Below are 18170 nucleotides of genomic sequence, written 5' to 3'. Positions count from 1 at the left end.
GAGTTGGACACCCCTGATCTATAATATATATAGTCATCAAATAATTTAACAGTTTGAAGTGTGTGTGTGTGTGAGAGGGGGTGGGTGGGTGTGTGTGTGGGGGGTAGCGTATCAGGGACCATCGTAGATTCTTTATAGCCAAGTGAAGTTACCCCTCGGTTGTAAGTGCGGTCCAAAATAACACGTGTCGCTGAAGAACCGGCGGAAGGGAATCGATCGGTCGCGAGTTTCGGCGCTGATACAAATCCGGAGACGGGCCACCGACCCGCGCGCACACCACGGGACAACCGCATCCGTCCTCTAGCAGGCGAGGGTGAGCCGCGGCGGTTTCCATGACGACACGACGAGCCAATGGGCGGCTTCGCGGCCGCTGAACGACTATAAGAGAAGCCATTTTGCACATGGAGGCGCGGCGTCGCTCAATTAACGAGGACGCGTTTCCCCCCCCCGGAAACAAGGAGGCAGACTCGGCCTTTTTTTGTTTGTTTGTTTGTTGTTGCCCGTTTAGCGTGGCGTGTGACGGGCGTCAAGGGACCGGTGGAAGCCGTCAAACTTGGGAGACGGGCGGGATAAAAAGCAGGGCGTCCAGCGGTTAAAACAAGCAAGCGCAAAAGCCGTGAGATGAAGTCGACGCGCAAAGTGCCGCGTCACCTTTTCTTCTTCTTCTTCTTCTTCTTCTAATGCTCTGTGATTGTGCGGCACCTCCAGCCGGGGCCCGGCATCACCGCAACGTTGTGTTGAACGGCCCAGTAAGCGCCGCCGAACCGTGAGAGAGGGGGAGTCGCCTTTGCCGACTGGCAACGTCCATGCGCGCCCCCTCACCCCCCGCCCCTCGCTTCTTCTTCTACTAGTCGGAAAGGGAGCGTCGAAAAGCAGGTGTACGGTTTCAGACAAGAGGACGCGAGGAAGAGAGGGAGTCCTTCCCTAAACTGCTCTTTAAGCTCTGGCCGAGGACTCGGGGCTCGTTTCGCATGGACCGGACCGGCTGCTTTAAGCGTAACAGAATCACCGCCGGACGGTGCGACATTTGTTTTAAGGTAGGCAGAACGCCCCAGCTGCCGATAACCGCTTATCCCCCCCCCCCCCGCCACCCCGCTTTCGGCTCTCGGCCGTCAGCGCTGAGCGCTTCGAGACCGCGAACGGCACCTCCGGGCTGCGGTAGGGGTCCCCGTGTCACTCGGCGAATCAAAGCCGTTGTCGCCGCGGTTGCCTTAACGGCGTCGGTGCGTTGGATCGGCTTCAAGCGCTTCGCTGCTCAGCGCCGCGTTTCAGCCGCCGTCTGGGCGCTGCTGTTGTTGTTGCGCAGCTAAACGGAGGCGGAGTGCGGCTCCCACCGAGGGAGCGTGCCGATGAGCCGGTGCTGTTTTCTGAGACGGGCGATCGGTCAGCCACGGAGGGCGTCCCCATCCGCTGCGCTGCGATATGTCGGCTTATTAGCGTTAGCATTCGACGTTAACAATTAACATTAACAACGAGGCCGTCACTAATGGACGTGATCAGCCCATAAGGCTTAAACTGCCTGTCGCATGTGTACTCGGCAGCATCACTACGTTGGCTCTCAATCACGACACAAACCTGGGGGGGGGGTCAGTTAGTTTGTATGCGTGTCCGCTGCGCTTAATAGATGGTGCGTTTCTGCAGCGCCTATTGTGTTTTTGTGTCACCAGGCCCGCATCGCTCGACCCAGGGACATCTGTGCATTGGGCGCACGTAAAGCCTCTTAGTATGGCCGTTATATGGTGGACTCAGCTGAGGTTGCCCGGTTTCATTCGTCTCCCGCAAAATCACTCGCGGCTTCTGACGTGTCTTTTGTGGCGCTCGCGTCTAAACCATCCGTGTGTGTGGTACCTTTAAAGTCCAGTGTTTCTCAACCCAGTCCTCAAGGACCCCCCTATCCTGCATATTTTCTTTGCAACCCTGAATAGGTACCTGTTTGTAGTTATTCATCCAATCAGCAATGACATTTGTCAGACGTTGCACACCTTGCATAATTAAGTGCTGCGAGATGATTGGTCGAGTAAGTACAAGCAGGGCTACCTATGCAGGGTTACAATGAAAATCTGCAGGATAGGGGGTCCTTGAGGACTGGGTTGAGAAACACTGCGCTTAAACGATGTCTTCAGTGTGGGGCCAGTCCTCAACTCGGAGGTTGATTCCACAGGACACATAGTTGGCTGGGTTCATTTCGGCGTATATTAGGTTCTAAATATAGCTGGTTTTTCAGGCTAATAACTCTCCCGCTCACAATTTGTAGGCTGTATCCCAGCTCTGAAAGGAAATAGTAAGGGAGAGTCTGACCCCCTTTGCTTTTATTCATCGACAGCCTGCTACCTGGATTAAAAGGATGATGTCCTTAGGATAGGTTGAAAGCCAGCATGGGTAGTAGACACGTCCTGTTAGATCCATTTTAATGTTCTTTGAACAAAGTAAGGGGGGGAAGTTTACAAAATGTATAGTGCTATCACTCCATGCTACCAGCATGCATGCATGTGTGTGGGTGTGTCTGTTGTGCAGGTTGGCGTGCAGATGTAGGATTCTTGTTGCCTATTTGAGACCAGAGAGTGGGACAGGCAGGTGCAACCTCTTAGTTTGGCTACTTCACCTGGTTAGAGATATTGATCACTCAATGGCTGATCATTGCTTTTTTAATTGATTGATGGTAAATGTGCTGCAAAGCAAGTCTCGGTTTGCTCTTTGGTTGCACCTGCTACCTGCCAGTTTAGAGTTACAGAGAGTGAGGGACGGAGAGGAAAAGGGGTCAAAGCAATCCATTGGGGAATTAGAGAATGTGATACGTTTTCTATCCAAACTACAGCATGTAATAAGGGTTGTGTTCAGTCACAGTATCTTTCCCGCTTTCTCGCCCTCTTTTTTGTGTGCACCACATTCTTTCACTTCTCCCCTTTTCTGTTGGGTTTCTTTCAAGGTGCAACCCCTATTTATCTCCCTGTCCTTGTTCCCTGTTCTCTTACATTGTGGCTGGCTCTCTTGCGTATTTACCTCTTTCAGCAGCCCCCTCCTACTCTTTCCTGCCTTGGAAAAAAGGGCTGATGTCATGGCTGAAGTGGCCTGTGAAAAGCCAGCTTGATTCTCGGAAGCTTTGTTGGTGAAGGGGGGCTGCCTGCAGGACATGCTCGCTGCCTAAACTTTCTCAATGAGTAAATCCTTTTAGAGTTCACAGTGGGATTTCATGTTGGTTGACTTTGGACATAAATCCCCCTGCTGTTTTTTTTCTCCCCCAGCTAGAATCATAGCAGTTGTGTTTTATTTTTATTTATTTATTTATTTTCGGCATGGTGCCTGTGATTGACTAATTGTCTTGGAAACTTGGGGATATAGACGGTTCTGCTAAAAGAGACAAAAACAGTATTTCATAGTAAGAAAAAAAAAGAGATTTAGGCTTGTTGTATATTTGAAACAAGTTAGTTAGATATTTGGTAAATAAAGTGGAATATTAAAGAAAGGAAAAAAATTGCTAATGAAAAAAAAATCCTTCTTATTTTGTCCTTTCAGTTGTGCAGCATTCATCACCGAACTGTACACAAAAAAGAAATGTGCCAAAAACCCCACATGTAATTTTGCTGGTGGGAAGTGTATGGAAGATATATTGGAACCATTTGCAAATCAATACATTTTGAAAAGTGCTTTTCAAGCAAAAAAAAAAGAAGAGTAACAAACGACTTGGATAGACGTCATGATCCACTAATGCTAAAACATAATTTATATTAATAGGTATGGATCATAACAATTTCCTGGAGAATGCCTGTTTTGTTCTACCTTGTTTTCTGCATTCTCTGTTTTTGTTTTCATTGCTACTAAAATCGTGACGTTTTCTCTCTGGTATGCAAATGGTTAAAAGAAGTTCTGCAGAGTTGCCGCGCTGGCGATGTGGGTGCAGGATCAACAATCTCAGCAACAAGCAGTCTTGTAGCTTTTCATTTGGGTGAACATCACTAAAACGAGCTATTGGTGTGAGCAGGAGACCGTTGCGTGGTGGAAATATTAAGTTACAGAAATTGACCTTTTGACAGGCGTGGCTACCACAAGGCTTAAGCCCCACTCAGCAGCAGCCATAGCTAGCTGTGTGGCAAACAGAACTGAACAATACTGGGGGGAAAAATAATATCATGATATATTTGTTTATTTTGTGATATTTATTGCAATATTAAAGAATAAAAAGGAGTTAATTTTACCACATATACGCAGCTTTTAACTTTCAAAGCTCCATTTGCAAAGAATTTACCACTTCGGCAGTAATTAGGGTGATTTTAGAGGGGAAAATAGGCTGTTGTCCAAGAAGGCAGACTAAATTATATTATTTTTCAGACGGGCTAGAACATTTTTCTTCAGTTATCATAAAAAAGAGCCTTGCTAGAGTTCATTTTCTGTCAAGCAGTACAGAAAATTGCCTAACATGACTGATGAGCCCAATTTGTCTCCTTTGCAATGTGGCTATTGCACACGTGTATCTCATGAGTAGCAATGCCAATTTTCCTGAAATGATGTATTGTTCAGCCCTAGGGGCAATCCATTTTTTCAAGCACATCGGAAATTACCACTCGAAAACTTGAACATATCAAAGCCTCCATTTTATCCTATATGTCACACAGCTATGAATATACCGGGCTCAAACTGAGTAATTACGTAATGCCGTTTTTTCATTTTGCTGAAATCTAAAATGTGTACTGAAAGGCAAAACTACTTTTTTAAAACATGCCAGCACCAAACCCCATGAAAGCTTCATACCTCAACTAGCTTAAACATCAAAATGGCTCTTTGTAATAGTATAACCCGATAAGTAGTTTTTGGTATTTATAGTACTGTCTTACCCATCATGACTTAAAATGTCTAAACTGACTAGTTAACTAAGTAATTCCGATTATTATAATTAAGTTAAGTGAGAAATTGTAATACTGACTAACAATTACAATAACTCATTATAATGTTGCTCAGTTTAATGTAGCATTTCAGAAACCTGGATTTTTTTCCCCCAAAACTAAATGAATGAAGTAAGAATTAGAAGTAAGGCTGTATTGTAAGTCAGTACCCTGCTTACCTGTGAATTCAAATGGAAATCAAATTTACCCGCAACTCATCATAAACTAAAACTGTCACTTGGATAACTTACCGGGGTTGACAAGCAAGTGATTTCGGAGGTTGTATGAGAGGGCTTTTGTCAATATAAGTAGATCAAGGTTAGCCCATGCCGTAAACCGATTAACGACAGCGTAGATGGCTTAGGTAGTTACGCTAGGCAGGAGTGAAGAACAACTTAAGATATGCCCATAGTGACATCTGATTTATGTTGTTTTGTTTTTGTTTCAGTTAACAGAGATTTTTAGGCTTTTGATTCAATGTCATGCTAAAAAGTTGGCGCCTCCATTGAGATTTTGAACATTTTATTAAGGTGATTCAAAAATGCATTTTTATTTTATAGGTTTTCTAAAGGTTTATTCAGCAATGCTCCTCTCCCTCCGGAAATACTATCTTACAGCATTGTTAAGAGAGTAATCGATTAAACTAATTTTGTCACAGTACTAGCAGCGTTGGGAGGGTTGCTTTGGAAATGTAATAGGTTACATATTACTAGTTACCGTGTTAAAATGTAATGAGTAATGTAACTATTTTAGTTACTGCATCAAATTAATGTAACTTATTGCATTTGATTACTTTTGATTACTTTTCTAACAAATGTTTAAAACTGGACAATAAAGCTGAAATGTCCTAAAAATATAGAGTTAACCAGGCAGTGTAAACCTCACAACAGTACTCTACACTGATTACTGTCAAACTTGTATTTAAAAAGTTCTTCAAAGTTCTAAACCGCGTTGTCCAGAAATATGCCAAAAGAAGGCATTCCTGCATGGTGAAAAGATGCAAAGCAACAAAATGAATGTTATATTCTATATATTAGCTTTTTACTGAGAGGAATATATTCAGATGCAACCCCTTTGTAATCACCAGCATTTTGATTAGTAACTGTAATTTAATTACATATTTTTCTCAGTAACTGTAATGGATTACAATTACATTTATTTTGAAATTGAATTACGTAACACTTGTAACTAGTTACTCCCCAACACTGACAATGAGATGATCTTGAAATTGTTTTGACAACCCAGCAGTGACGAACCGTTTCTGCCTTCAAGACCTTCACAGAAGGCGCTATAACTCCTCAGATGGTAAAAGAAGAAACAATTCTGTGTGATCCAATTAATTTTTTCCCCTTCGTCTTTGTTTGTAGTGTTTATGTGTGGCAGAGGAAAAATTCAACCAATCAATATTGTTTTGTGTCACTAGAGAAATCAACTACATCAGAATATTTCTCTTGGGTGTCTCGGGGAAGATTGTCTTGATGGGCCTTCAGTGTCTCAGTAGAGACACTAAATTAATGGGAGCATAATTTTGGTTTGACAGTTTGATCAACCAATTAACCTTAGATTTGCTGCCAGTGGCAGTATTGTTTTTCAGATGTAGGTGTTACAACAAGTCTGTGTCAATGCTTTAGGCAATGGATGTACTGTAGTGGGACGAGCTGTGAGACCGGCACTAACTGGATGTTACTGTGTTGTGTATGAAGAACTGAAAGTGACAAAGTGGAGAAGAACTTAATGTTTCTGTGATTTTCGAGATATCGATATTGTCTCCTTATCTGAGACAAACCTTTATTGACAAGATGGATATAGTTAAGAAAGGGTGACCAATGCCTGAAGCTCTTCATTTTATCCAGTCATGTGAAGACTATGTTCAACCATGTCAGGCTCGCAACTGGGGTGGATTTCATATGAATGGCACAGGTGAGAAACTTTTTTTTTTTATTATTGCTGGTGTTGCTACCTTGTTCTATCAAAAACTCAGATTGATGTTAAGGCTTATTGTCAAGAAATGCACATTGACTTTCTTGCAGATTATTGGCATGCATGCAGAGGCTTTGATGACTAAGAACTGAATTTGCGGAAGAGTCAGTCAGCACATTTTTAGCCTGTCTCCACCTACTCACATTATAAAAAAAGGGGACTTAAATTAAAAGGACAGTGATGGTGGTGTGGGGTGGCTGAACGTGGCAATGCTGAAGTACAACACCTCGCCCCAGCTTTTCACAAGTCTCTACCCAGAGGGTCTAGTTGGATAACGCCGGTGTGTCACCTTTCTACTTGGCTCATATCCTATTGGTCTAACGCCCTGGACCCCATGTCATATTGTATGATGCGGTCTCATTTTTTTGTTACATTTATCACCAGGGCAGTTATTATTAGGGAAAAACAAACTTGTTTTCAGCTCAAAAAAAGGTAACTGGGGGGCATCCAGGTAGTGTAGCGGTCTATTCTGTTGCCTACCAACACAGGGATCACCAGTTCGCCAGTACTTCCGGCTTGGTCGGGCATCCCTACAGACACAATTGGCCGTGTCTGAGGGTGGGAAGCCGGGTGCGAGTATGTTTCCTGGTCGCTGCACTAGCGCCTCCTCTGGTCAGTTGTGGGGGGGCTGTTCGGGGGGGGACTGGGGGGAAATAGCATGATCCTCCCATGCACTCCGTCCCCCTGGCGAAACGCCTCAATATCAGGTGAAAAGAAGCGGCGGGTGACAGGGGGAAACTTTTTTTTTTTTAATGTAACTAGAGTTTTACTACCTCTTTGATATGGTTTGTGCAGTTTTCTTTGCGCTGGCATGATTGTGTCACAGAATATATACATGTTATTGTGGGGACACTGTTTTGTGCATCATCTATGTTATTTGTGATATTGAAGAGATAGATGGGAGGTACCCGCTAAAGGTCCTGGCCAAAAAGATGCAACCCAGTATCACATGTCTACTTCGAGATGAACAAATTGCTGCAACATCTCTAAAAAAGAGCATCTCTGTTAGGTACTGATGGAGAATCGAAGCATTCGCCAAAAGCACTCTTCTTAGTATTGATCATGTCTATGCCTATACACGGTGTATACATCAGTTGCTTACGGGCGTTTGCTGAGAGAGAGCGAGAGAAAATACTAGAGCCGGGGTCTCGCTCATTGACAACCCCCATTCCAACCCCCCGCCACAGTTGCACACACACACACACACACTTGTCTTTTCTGTCTTGACGTTTGATGAAAGAGGTGCCGTGCTATAGAAATCCCATTCATCCTTTAACCCTACACCAGTCAGCGACGGGCGCTGGCATTGGCCAGGCCGAAAGGCTTAGGCAAAAAACACCGCCACCAACATTCAGATCTTGTTACCGGTCAGATACGTTGGTGAGCTTGTCGTGGAACCGTGATTGGTGACAGGAAATGTGTCTCTTTGCGGGTTCAATACAGAGATGTGGAGAAGAAGAAAAATGTCCCCCTTTTTTTTAATAATTTAGGGCTACACGATTAAAGTCGTAGAGGTCAAATGAGAAATAATATCACCTCAACAAACAAAAATACAAGTTCCATAATGTGAAACAAGGTGGCTGAATCATTTCCCTATGCAATCCATCGCTCCAATACACAAACCTCTGGTAAATGACAAAATTGTGCGATGAATTTTGCTTCACTCTAAAATGGTGTAGCCCACCCTGAATTGAACGGTGGTCCAGCAACTGACTCTGTAACATGCGCATGCACAGCCACTCCTGCTTTTTTAGCGCCACTCACTTAACTGGGAATGGCAGAGGCCACACCGGAGCTGATAATGAATTGGGTGTTGAAACTGGGCTGGTAAGACCATGTCGACACAGAATGCGGCCCTGAGAGGCTCATAGGTCAAAGTGTGTGTGTGTGTATTTGTGCATGAGGGTGCAAGTGCCTGCCAGGCGTTATAAAAATAGTTTGCTGTGGCACTTTAATGAGAACATTCCTAAGCTGCTGTCACATCATATTCGTATAATTGTTTTCTCAATCAGTCATTTGGCATATCCACGCAAAGAGTGACTTCTTTCTACACAATAAATCCAGTCAACCACGGTTCACTCTAAAAGGCCTGGGATTCAGGAATGTGACGTGATACTTCATCATGTGAGCATGTGGCGTTCATGATGTACTACCGAGGAAAGGGATGAAGGCATCTCGGGCCATCCAAGGAGCACAAAATCCATGTTGCAGACCAAGCTAAGGAAGCCATTTTGCTTCATCTCTTGTTATGAGTATAACGAAACTAGGGGAATGGCTCAACTTCGACCCTTCTCTCTTTTTGGAGAGTCCTGAGGATCAGAGTCTTCTGTGATTCTGTCCCCAAGGTTACAACATTAACACTTGTCAGTTCTCAGCTTTTCGCCATACCTCGATGATCCTTGGCATGTACCCAGATGAGTCTGGGAGTCAGCTGGTGTTTGATCTAGCCTGCTGACACACAAATCATGGTCAAGGGCTGTGGGCACCTCCAGAGCCGGAGGCTTGTGTGTTCCTTAGTGGCGGCAGCGCCGGGTATCATGTCGCTCCACACTTCACTTATCTTTAGAGACGTCTGTGCCTTTTTAACTGGGATTTTTACATTACCACTTCATTATTGGCACGTTGACAGCGGGCAGACAAAAGTTGACCCGGGAGGACAAAAATAAGCGCGTCCATGTCCGATTTATGACGCCGGCAGGTTGGTTGACACCCCTTTGTGTCGGCGCACGGTGTCGGTGTTTTATCTTTGGCGGATCTAGGCACTCGGTGACTCCCGCTGTGTACCCGGCTAGGCAGATAAAACACGTTTTTCCTCCCATTTTTGGTAGGAAAAGAAGGAAAATTGGTTTCTGTAAGCAGTTTTTCAGCTTTTTTAAGGCAGTTCAAGCAAGACGGTGAACTGCACTGGAGACAGTGAAACTTGGCCATAGCTATGAAAGTCACAGAACAAAATCTAAATCGTTTCAGCCGTTTATATATGCTTAGATGGATCATTCCTCAGTATCGGTCACCTAATCTGGGACCGCTGGTCGAGTGATGGCGCTCCGTTGAATATCTCTGGTGCCAGACTGCCGAACGTTACCGTGCGGCAGGTTTCCGGTTGCTGTTTTTTTGCACATTTTCACAAGTGTGGATGTGAAGGATGGAAGTGGTCCAAATAGTCTGCTACACAGTAGCTGCGTGGGGGGCTTTAGGTGGGCAGACTCTAAATACGAGGCGCTAATAACAGTAGTTACATCACTCCTCTTGGAATAGCAGGGAGTCTCTGTTCTACAAGTGGTTGTCTGACCCTCTCTCCTGTGTATATTTGGTGTGATTGTGTGTACATGTGCGGGCACTTCCAAATATACGTCCCAATATGGATTACACGGCGGTAAGATTATTAATGACATTGACGAGTGAACACTTAATTTGTCTGTATACAGTTACAGGTAGGTCCAGGACTGAGTGACACGTTTGTGTGTGTCTGCATGTGTGCGTTGATTTGCATGTGTGCAGACGGTGCACATCTTCTCAGCGAGCCTGCGCTTACTTTTTCAGAGGTATTCAAACTGTCAGCAGCACAAACTGAAAGCTTGTTTCATGTTAGGGCAATTCAACACCCAGGCTGCTTTCAGTCGGGAAATTCCACTTTAGATATGCCCCCGCATTGACATCATCGGCTACTGTGTGACATTTAAGCCCGACGGGAGAGGTGGGCACTGGGCATGCGCAAGCCTCCCTTTACACCTCTCTCTCCTCGTCTGCTAATGGCCGCTGCCGTCCATCATCCAGCCATGATGCTTACAAAGTCAGCGGCAGGGCTTGGTACTACCGTAGCCTATCCCACGGGATGAGAAGGAGAATTTTTGTTTGTGTGTATGTCTGTCTGTTAGGTGTGTGTGGGGGGTGGGGGTGAGGGGGGCAAAGAAAAGGGAGTCAACCCCGTCAGCCCCCACCCATCTACACCGGGGGGTAACTTTCCAGTCCCATAGATGAGCATGTCTGTGTCTGAAAATAGACCTATCTGATCACAGCTTCACCCAAACAGGGAACTCTCTCTCTTCCCCCTCGCTCCCTCTCTCTCCAACCCTCTAACTTTCTCCTCACTCTGTTGTATCCACGCTCCCAGGCACTGGACGGGCTAAGCTCTGGAAATAAAGCTTGACCGGGTGGCGAGAATCGTCCGGAACAAGGGGAGAAGTTTGGAAACGTGAGGAGGAAGAAAGCAGAAGAAGGAAAAAAGGGCAGCTGGACTCTCAGCGTACCTGTGCCTGACCGTTCACAGCGAGCATCTCGGCTTTTTTGATTTTATGACGGTAAGGGGTTTAATTGTCGTGCACCTGCACCCTGCCGGGGAAAGGTCAAGAGTTTTCACCGGCAAGACTGAATTTCATGAAATGTATTCATAGTCCATCGCTGTGCTTCCACGGGGATTTGTGCGCTCGAGTCAAGGTATTTTCATGCTTGCAGAATTCAGACTAAACTGTCATTTCAGCGTCTTTGTCGTGGCATTACTGTGCAGTCGACAAACTTAAATTCAGTACGCAGTACAGCCTTTTTCATGTTCCAAGACGAGAGTGAAAACGGAGCATATGTGCTACGCATTGATGATTTATTTATTTATTTATTTATTGCATTTCCTCAATGCATGCACCTAATTTAAGCTGAATATAACACTATGGGTTCTGTAGATTGTCAAAGATAATGATATTCTGCAGTTTGCACAGCCTACTATCAGTTTGAATTTTGCGCTAATACAGATATGAATGCACAATTTGTTATTTTGTAGTATATGAAGGATTTTGTCATTATGTGGAGTGGATTTTTTTTTTTTGTGCATACCTTTCATTTAAAAGTTATGCAAACCACAGTAGTCTTTTCAAAAACCAGACACCCAAAGGGACTTTTGGCGAACCATTTTGCCAAGCCATAGAATTATACAGCCCGTGTGTTGAATTGTTTTCCCTTTTCCAACAGCGGACAGGATAAAATTGTGTCAAATAAAACTGCGGTTTCGAGCCCGGCCGTCCCAGGAATAGCTGCAGTTAATTCTAAGCTTGCATTTTTTATTTTTATTTTTTTGAGGGTTGAAGGGTTTCTGGGTTATTTTGTTTTTGTTTTTAAAGTTTATATATATGATATATACAAAACCGTACTACATGAATTAGACTTATCCCAATATTAAATATTTTTTGTGACTGAAAAAGGAACGTATGTGGAAACTGTAGGCATATAAAGGGTTGGTTGTTATACCAAATGACCGATTCATCCGTTGTCATTTATCAAAATTGTTTTGTTTTCTGTATCCTGATAAACTCGATTTGGAAACAAGAAGCTGTGCCCCCCCCCCACGCCCCCCCATAAAAAACAAAATTTCTGTTGCCTTCCCTCTATTTACACACCTTCCTATAATTTTTCCCTAGAATCTCATTTTCCTCCCCCTCTCCTTTCTTCTTTCTACCTGCTTCCGTCTCTTGTTACACCCTTTTTTTCATGGTCTCGTCTTTCCCGCTTAACAATAGGAGTGCGCCGACCCCCCCCTCCATTAGGCCGGTCTCGGAGGTGTTGTGGAATGTCCCCTTGACCCCTTGGGTACACAGTGAGGGTCTCTCCCAGCCTGCGGTCCGCGGCTTGCTTCGCTCGGTCCCCCCCCAAACCGCGCTTTACACAGAGGCGCTTTGTTGCTGCGTTGTAAACACAACCGGGCCGTGTACGTCACATCGGCGAAGCGTCCCAGCGTATCGGTTAATGTGTCAAGAAGGCTCGCGCACGTCGGCCTCAACACCGCGCCACTAGTTTTATGGCTTCACGGTCGTTTGGATTGGCCACGGCTTAATGACATGTGTGGATCCGTAGCATGAGTGACGCAAGTCTGACTGCCAGTCTAGGAAAAGAGAAAGAAAAACCTGGTGTGAAGCCTCTGTGTTGAATTAAGTGTCCAGACTTAAGTCTGCTTGTTTGGAGGTGCAGGATCCTACAGAGCGTGCCGTGAAATGGGAACCGGCAGATCCACCGGAGTGTTTGGGGTTTTTCTTTCCCCCTGAAAGTTTTTAACTCCCTTGTTTTTGTAGCTTTCATTTGTTTTTGGGCCCTCCTTTTCCTCATTCCTTCCTGTTAGTGGTCATTTGCTTAAAAGCCTCTGACGTTACGCAAGGACAAAGACCTTCGAAAGTAGCGTTTACGGGATGATGGCAGAAGCAAGCGTCTCGAGTTTCAGTGCCATGCAGGAGTGTTAAACACATGCAGGCGGTCTGCAGATAGGATTTCTCTGATTTGCACTAATCCTTCATAACACGTCCATTTTTTTAAATTATTATTATTTTGTGATAAAGCTTTGCCAGGTAAGGGGATTTGATTATTTGTAAGAGGAGACACAATCGCCAAAAGAGGTGCTTTGTCTAGGCAGGAGTTGTCGGAGCCTTTTAAATATCGTCTAAATCCCACATAAAGTCCTCCTTTCAAATTCAGCGTGTCATTGGATGATTCACGTTGGCATCCCTTGTGTGCAAATTTGCACCGACTTTAAAAAGAGCTTTCATTTAAGGGGGAAAATTACGTCTTGACTGAATTACAGTGATAAACTTGACCATCTTCTTTTCACCGTCAGTCATTTTTTTTTTAGGTTCTGGTTATGCCATTCTAAGTGGTTTCGTGTTCATTTCAGGGTTCTGGTCTAGTTAAAGCTTACTCTCCAGCATGTGTCGGTTTGTGTGCCTCGTGTTAAAAGAACGAAGCTGTCTCTGTCAGGATTCCCAGTTCCCCCGGCGCCGCTCTGAAACTTGCGGTCAAAACGTCTTATCAGTTGGGTTCAGGGCTCACAGGTTGCACAGAGATTCTTCAGATAGAGCTTCCTCTGCGGCCCAGACCCCCTCAGAGGGCAAGGGTCCCGTCTAATGGCGGTAAATATAGCACCATCACTAACCAAGTTCTCCTTATCTTCATCCTCCTCACTTAACCCTGGTACCTGTGGAATTCAGACTATGTATGGGGATGTAATCTTAGCTGATAGTCGGTACCTCTAAAGCGTACCTTTTATGCACTAAGACTGATTATTTATATATATATATAGATATACACTACCGTTCAAAAGTTTGGGATCACCCAAACAATTTCGTGTTTTCCATGAAAAGTCACACTTATTCACCACCATATGTTGTGAAATGAATAGAAAATAGAGTCAAGACATTGACAAGGTTAGAAATAATGATTTGTATTTGAAATAAGATTTTTTTTACATCAAACTTTGCTTTCGTTAAAGAATCCTCCATTTGCAGCAATTACAGCATTGCAGACCTTTGGCATTCTAGCTGTTAATTTGTTGAGGTAATCTGGAGAAATTGCACCCCACGCTTCCAGAAGCAGCTCCCACAAGTTGGATTGGTTGGATGGGCACTTCTTTGAGCAGATTGAGTTTCTGGAGCATCACATTTGTGGGGTCAATTAAACGCTCAAAATGGCCAGAAAAAGAGAACTTTCATCTGAAACTCGACAGTCTATTCTTGTTCTTAGAAATGAAGGCTATTCCATGCGAGAAATTGCTAAGAAATTGAAGATTTCCTACACCGGTGTGTACTACTCCCTTCAGAGGACAGCACAAACAGGCTCTAACAGGTACTATTTAATGAAGATGCCAGTTGGGGACCTGTGAGGCGTCTGTTTCTCAAACTAGAGACTCTAATGTACTTATCTTCTTGCTCAGTTGTGCAATGCGGCCTCCCACTTCTTTTTCTACTCTGGTTAGAGCCTGTTTGTGCTGTCCTCTGAAGGGAGTAGTACACACCGGTGTAGGAAATCTTCAATTTCTTAGCAATTTCTCGCATGGAATAGCCTTCATTTCTAAGAACAAGAATAGACTGTCGAGTTTCAGATGAAAGTTCTCTTTTTCTGGCCATTTTGAGCGTTTAATTGACCCCACAAATGTGATGCTCCAGAAACTCAATCTGCTCAAAGAAGTGCCCATCCAACCAATCCAACTTGTGGGAGCTGCTTCTGGAAGCGTGGGGTGCAATTTCTCCAGATTACCTCAACAAATTAACAGCTAGAATGCCAAAGGTCTGCAATGCTGTAATTGCTGCAAATGGAGGATTCTTTGACGAAAGCAAAGTTTGATGTAAAAAAAATCTTATTTCAAATACAAATCATTATTTCTAACCTTGTCAATGTCTTGACTCTATTTTCTATTCATTTCACAACATATGGTGGTGAATAAGTGTGACTTTTCATGGAAAACACAAAATTGTTTGGGTGATCCCAAACTTTTGAACGGTAGTGTATATATACACTCTAGTTTATAGTAATCTCTGCTATGAGTTAATGGTGAGTTAAGTCTTTCAAAATGTGCCGTGGGTCATGTTATCCTTTCATATGAACGGCGCCATTTGACCCTTTTATAGATAACTTTTGATATCTAATATCGCCCTTCGCCGTGTGAGAGATGCCCTGTGACAAATTTGCCCTCTACCCTGACATAGAGGATGCAGATCACTCTTGCAAATTGTGTACAGTGATCCATGAGGCCCCATCGCTTTTTCTGCTGTGTTTTCTAACCAACTCGGGTGTTCCTGGAAAGCCGCTGGCTAAAAAAAAGCTTTTACACCCTAACTATGATGAAATTGAATTCAGAAGGTCGAAAAAGACCCCTTGCTTCAGCGGGTCGATTTCCTCATCGCCCTCTCAATGACCTTCATAAGCATCCCATCTCCTATAGCCCATTTGCCGCCCGGCCCAGTGTGCAGGGCCTGGCAGCGGGACCCTCTGTGCAGCAGGGGGACTCCTCTCAGAGGCTCAATCTGCGTTCACTGCCATGACTCGTTGACCTTTGGCTGCTGCGAATGCCTGCTCTTTAGAGAAAGTGCTCATAAAGATTATCTCAGCCGTAACCGATAAAACAGCTGCTGCCTTTGATGGTTTGACAGACACTGATGTTTTTCTTCCTCCTCTGTGAGTGCCGTGCTCTGGAACGCCGAGTGCATCCAGCTTCCCCCTTAATGTCACTTGAGATGCAAAAAGGTCAGCGATTGAAGTGTGTATTTGATTTTAGTCAGTAGTTTTCTCTTTTTTTTGTGTTTTCGATATCTTGCAAATGAGCATGAACAGAACGGCTCGAAATGGCAAATAAGTCAAGTGTAAATGATTTTTTTCCCCTTCAAAATTGTTTACAAGATACATTTTCTTTCAACTTCAGTGATGCAATAACCAGAGAGAGCAAGAAAATGACACAAGTTTAACAAAGGTCATTGACAAAATGTCAGACTCACAGTCTCTTAACGCTTCACTCGACTAGCTTGGTAGGCGGAGAGTTCCAGTTGTCTGGTACTGAGAGACGAACAAAATGTTGGCACTTACAGATCGATGTATTAGTCAGTGTACTTTGGATCTGCAGCACGCACAATGTGATGTGTTTTGAAGTTGTCTGAATGGTCCCCAGGCTGGAGTTTCATCTCAGTTCATATTCTAATGACTGGGCCTTAGCAGAGTTTCATCTTTTGACCCTCCGTCTATGAGAAAAAGACTCAACAGTTTCTCTATGAGGTATTTTTCTCCGTCCCCACTTGGCTTTAGTTATAAGACTTATACAGCTTAATGCTGCATGCTGATACCCTCGCGCTTTCACCTCTCAAATGCTGTCTGTCTTCACTAGTATGCTGTTTTATTCTGTTGTTTTATCAGTGGCAGCTGGCCCTGCGCTGGGGTGCCTCCCCCTTCAAATATCAAGAGATGAAAATCTACTAAAACATGTTAAATATAATTTAGTTGTATAATGCAAATGATTATGAAATAGTGTTTTTCAGTCTGTGAGCGCCTGTCAGCAGCCATTAAATATTGGTTCCAAATGGTGTTTGGTTGATTTCTGTCTGAATACATATACTTCCTGGGTGAGGGGTGCCGGCCAAACGATGCCCTACGTAAGCCCTCAACCTTTTGGCGAGCAGGTGACCTGAGGCTGCTGTCTGATTGGTTTCTTCAGATTTTGCAGACACTCCCACTTTTATTGGCAGCGAATTGGTGTTGTTTTAATGTTTTTTGATCTAATGTGATTGGACAGTTGTCGTGGCTCTCGATCATGTTCACACCCACCACCACGCTTCTTCTTGACTGTCAATCATCCACTGTCTACGAACCCTGATAAAATCTATGGGCTACATTGTCCTTCTCAATGACTCTGTGATTGTGTGGACATTAAAGCAGCTGTCAGGTGTGCTGCGCCAAGGTAAATTGCGCCCCCCTCCCCAAATTTTTAGCACCAGCCTCCACTGGTCTTTATGCTTTTTTGCCCTCATGTCTGGATGTCTTTTTTCCTCATTGTGATTTCTCCTACCCTCTTCCTGTTTCAAATCCTTATATCCTCATCATTGTTTTCCCTATTTTTCCCCTGCCATTCTTGTTGTTACCTCCATTTTCTCTTGCCCCGATTTTCCTTCTCGAGTTCACTCGCTGTGTTACCATCCACTCCTTCTCTTTGCTGCTCTTCGTGGATATCAGAGTAACGCACTGGTGTTGCATAGTTGCAAGTACAAATCGAAGGACAACTGCATCACCAGTTGTCACATCTCATTTCTTCCCCTCCCGTAGCTCTGTTTTACACTACAGGGGCTTGTGTTGCATAATTGCATTAGCGCTCCCAGGCCAGCAGCTCTGCTCGTTAGCGGGGACATGATGCAATGTGTGGGACACATGGGCCTCTGTTGTTTGCAGTATGGGCAGCGAGTGGACATTCAGGATCAGGGTTGTCCATTCATACACCCAGAGGGGGGTCCGCTAATGAGAGGCGAGGCTGGACAAACAAGAAAACTGATAACAGGGACGCTGTTTAAACTGGTTGTTCAACTATAAGCATTGTTGTGACGTTGGAATGGTTACATGTGATGATGGAGCAATCATAAATAATGGTCAGCGACCAGTAGAAGACACATGTGAGACTTACAGCCCTGACACACCGGCTGCATTGTCGCTTTGTGCGTAATGCAACTGACGTCAGTAATTGAACACAGCAACCACAGTGGAAAAGTCGGAGGAAAAACTCTTTTGGTGTTGGTCTCATGACCGAAAAATATGATCCTGTCTCTATTGTTTTGATTTACATCACTATAATTCTCTCCAGATAGCTAATATTGGACGGAGACGGTTAAATATCAAGATTTTTTATAGCAATTACTTGACATGATATTTTTATGATACAAAATTATATGTAATGTAATTGGTGGCACAGTGGTTAGTGCGGTTGCCTCACAGCAAGAAGGTTCTGGGTTTGTCCCGGGTCGTCTTCTATGTGGAGTTTGCATGTTCTCCCCGTGTCGGTGTGGGTTTCCTCCAGGTGCTCCGGTTTCCTCC

General features: G+C 44.3%; 1 protein-coding gene across 1 annotated transcript in view; it reads left to right on the top strand.

Moving 5' to 3' along the window:
• Positions 1-585: 585 nt before the first annotated feature.
• Positions 586-18170, top strand: part of sorbs2a (sorbin and SH3 domain containing 2a) — a 71760-nt gene continuing 54175 nt past the window's right edge. The window contains exons 1-2 of the mRNA XM_056279502.1: positions 586-1037; positions 10969-11155. The gene's annotated coding sequence lies outside the window, so the exon portion shown is untranslated. The remainder of the gene's footprint in view (positions 1038-10968; positions 11156-18170) is intronic.

Source organism: Lampris incognitus, chromosome 5 (genome assembly GCF_029633865.1).
Source record: "Lampris incognitus isolate fLamInc1 chromosome 5, fLamInc1.hap2, whole genome shotgun sequence".
Classification (NCBI taxonomy): domain Eukaryota; kingdom Metazoa; phylum Chordata; class Actinopteri; order Lampriformes; family Lampridae; genus Lampris; species Lampris incognitus.
Note: the sequence above shows the minus strand (reverse complement) of the source record. Positions and strands in the feature narration are given on the sequence as shown.